Genomic DNA, 3,770 nt, shown 5'->3' with positions numbered 1-3,770 from the left:
TGCCGGAGCTCGCCGGAGTTTTCCGGACTTCGGCATCTTCGTCGTCTCTTGGTATGTCTATGTCTCTATTTTGTGTTTATCCCCTTTTCTCTTCTGTTTTTTTTTTCCAGATTTCTTTTGAATACTTGGATTTATCATTTCATTTGAAAATCTCTGTCGAGTTCACAGATAATACTTTTACACAAAATGGGTTTTGTGGGTTTTGGATTCTTTCCTGGATGTAGCATTTACGGAATGGATTTTAGATTCTGTTTTGGTATGAAATGGGTTTTAGATTCTACTTTGGCCATGAAGTGTGTTTTACGTGGTTGAAAATATGGATCTATTTTTTCTTAAGTCAATGCCTATGGATTTGATTCCTTGTTTCTCCTGTACCTGAATGCACGTAGCCAAGAAGTGTGATTTATGTTTGTGGGTTTTGCTTTGACTTTTAAGTTTTGAAGGACACTATGGTTGTAGAACTGTGTGATGTCAAATGCAAGTGTTTCTCTCACCGTTTCTTTGTGCATTTTTTGTTGATGCTTGAGAAATCTGTACAAAATTGTGTGTATTTCTAATGATTATAGTTGTTTCGTGAAATGTAATTTTTCTTTCACATTATAAACATTTATTATGTTCATGGGTCTTCATGAGAATGAAAGTTTACAACTAAATATCAGTTTGGGATTTGAGTTTTGACATTGAAGCGTGTTTTATGCAAAATATTATATATAAATATATTGTTGATGACTTCGTTTAGTATATATATATATATATATATTATTGATGACTTGTTTAGTATTATGATTTGAATTTATTTTTTGATATTATATTTTACTAAATTTCATTATCACATAATTATAAAATTTTTAAATTTATCAATAATTATTTTTGATATTTTTATCAAAAATTATTTTTTAATTAAATATAAATTAAATTGATAGAATTTATATTTTAAAATATTTTATATAATTATTTATAAATTATATAAAATATTTTTTTATCAAATGATAATATAAAATTAATTGTAATTGATTTAAAAAATTATTTTAAAATCATGTCCTTTTTGGTAATTTATATCCAAACGCAACCGCAACCGTGTACAACCATTCACTCTTACTCGCAACCAACCGCAATCGCCACCAACAGTCATTTACAAACCAGTCAGTACCAATCACCTACAATCGCTATCAAACACTCTGAAAACGCTATTATCCGCAACCGCAACCGCTGCGGTACAACCAGTCGGGCCCTAAGTTTCATATTAATTATACACAAGTTTTTAATTTTTTCTGTTCTATCAAAATCACAAACTCATCGTTTTTGTTTGGAATTACAATGTCAATTTTGGGCACATGCGATATTTGGATCAGATTAAATAATTATAGATTCGATAATTTTATACGCCCCAAATATATGATTACTGTGAGGATTTTTTTTTTTTTGGTAAAGGTTGTATATTGAATTTTATTCTGTGTACAAGAGTGGGGAACCTAAAAGCTGTTCACCCATTTATACACACTGTATCTTTTTCGTACAACTGTTAATATACCCGGTTTTCTTTGGGGTTTATCAAAAATACCCTTAAAATGCTATATGAACTTCAATGACTACCATTCTCTCAAAAAAAAAAATTCTTACTTCAAATATAAACTCTTAAATGTATAATATCTATTTTACCCTTCTATTATTAAATAAAAAATAAAATTAAATAAAAATAAAATTAAATAAAAAATATTCAATTTTCTCTCTCTTCTGAAACTGTGTTTCTCTCTCATCCGATTTATTCTCCCGATTTTGCTCTCTCTCCTCTAGTTTTCACTCTCTCCGATTTGCTTCATTTTTTCCTCTGATTTGTTTCGTTTCTCTTCAGATTTGTCCTCTCTCTCCTCTGATTTGCTTCGTCTCTCATTCGATTTGCTTGTTCTCCCTTCAGATTTGCTCTCTCTCTCTCTCTCTTTCCTTCGATTTGTTTCTTTTCTCCTCCGATGTGCTTGTTCTCTCTTCGACAGTGTGCGAAAAGAGGAACGATAGATTTTCCGATAGGCGGTGGATGGGTTCCCTAAACCCTAAACAACTCGCAAACGAAACCTAAGCAAGCGTTCGAGACGAACGGTCTTAAACCTCGAGTGAAACTGGTTTAGAAACATAGGATGACCGAAGACGCAAGTGTTGTGCGAAATCAACACTTGATAAGTCAAGTTTGAACGCCACGGATGAAGATCCGATAAGTTCAGAAATTAGTTCTAAAAGAACTCTAAGAGAAACCTCTCAAAAATATATTTCAAAGTTGTTGTACAAATCTGATTTGTGATCTCTATTTATAGAGAACAATGCATGAAAGTTAGCAAAATCAACATAAATAAGCACAAACAAAGAGATTTGAATTTGTAGCCTTCAAAAAGTCATAATTGACTTTGTAGTCTTCAAGAAGGAAGTTGGAAAGTCCTCTTGACCAGATTTAATGCCATTTTTGTCATCTATATTGGGCTGGAATTTTGGGTTTGATTTATGAGTCTTCCAAGAGTGAAATCAAGTGGATAATGGGCTGAACTTGTGGATGATCCAAGCCTGTGCACTTTTCCATGTATTCTTGACCCAAACATTCAAGAACATGGCAATTTGACACAACTTGTAACTTCTTGGCTCGTGCTCTCGTCATCGATCCTATTGTCTCGGTGAATTCTCCCGCTTTGTCTATCTCGAAGAAAGCTTCCAGTCCATCTCGAATGGGTTGCCTTTGATATCACATCATTCTCCTCTTCTTGAGAAAGAGTTGTCCTCAAATCTGATTTAGCTGCAACAAAAGGAGATAGATCAGTAACATAGAATGTTGAACTAACACGAAACTTACTCGAAAACTTGAGTGGGTAAGCATTGTTGTTAATTTTTTTTAAGAACTTTGAAAAGGCCAACTCCCCCGAGCATCAACTTTGATTTCCTTTGATTTGGAAGTCTCTCTTTTCGTATGTGTAATAACTCCTAATTCTCTCTATATTTCCTGGACGTTTTTATAGGATTTATATGAGGATCATGTTCATTTGTAGGCATTATAGGCGTGTTAGGCTACGAAACTCGGTTTGGTTGTGTTTTCATAGGATTACAGGTCTCGGATGCGATTTGGAGCAAGACGGGAGCAATCTGGAGCTAAAAGGATGAAAGAGTCAAGAATTTCCCGCTTTGACTCGGCCCGAGTCAGAAGGCCCGAGTCAGACACCCCGAGTCAGAAGGCCCGAGTCAGACACCCCGAGTCAGAAGGCCCGAGTCAGACACCCCGAGTCAGAAGAATGGGCTGGGCCAAATTCTTTAAGAGTCCCGTCTTGACTCGGTCGAGTCAGAGTACTGACTCGGTCCGAGTCAAAACCCAGAAAAAGCCCAGATTCGTATTTTCAGAGTTGGAACGAGAGTAGGACTTCGGGGGCACCGCCTAGGGTTTATAAAAAGAGCCTACAGACGTCCAAGAGGGAGGAGAGACTTTATACAGACTTTTGGAGAGCTTTGGTGAGAGAAATAGGAGTAAAAGGGATTTCGGGAAGAAGAAGGAGAGCTAGAACGTGAAGATCGCTTGCTGTCGACATGAGTCTTTCTTCTCCCTCTTTTCTTTCTGTTTCTAGTTTTGCTCAGTGTTTTTCCATGAACCGTGAGTAGATCCACGGCTGTGGGTTAGGGATTCGTTTGTGTTTTGGGTATGTTTGAACCCTAACTTGGTTGCGATTTGGATTTGTTTCGGTTTTATCGATTTGTGCTTTATTCGATTGGTGTTTGCTGACCCCTTGGCCAATTATTACAGA

The sequence above is a fragment of the Tarenaya hassleriana genome, unplaced genomic scaffold (assembly GCF_000463585.1).
Source record: "Tarenaya hassleriana unplaced genomic scaffold, ASM46358v1 Cleome149, whole genome shotgun sequence".
Classification (NCBI taxonomy): Eukaryota; Viridiplantae; Streptophyta; class Magnoliopsida; order Brassicales; family Cleomaceae; genus Tarenaya; species Tarenaya hassleriana.
Note: the sequence above shows the minus strand (reverse complement) of the source record.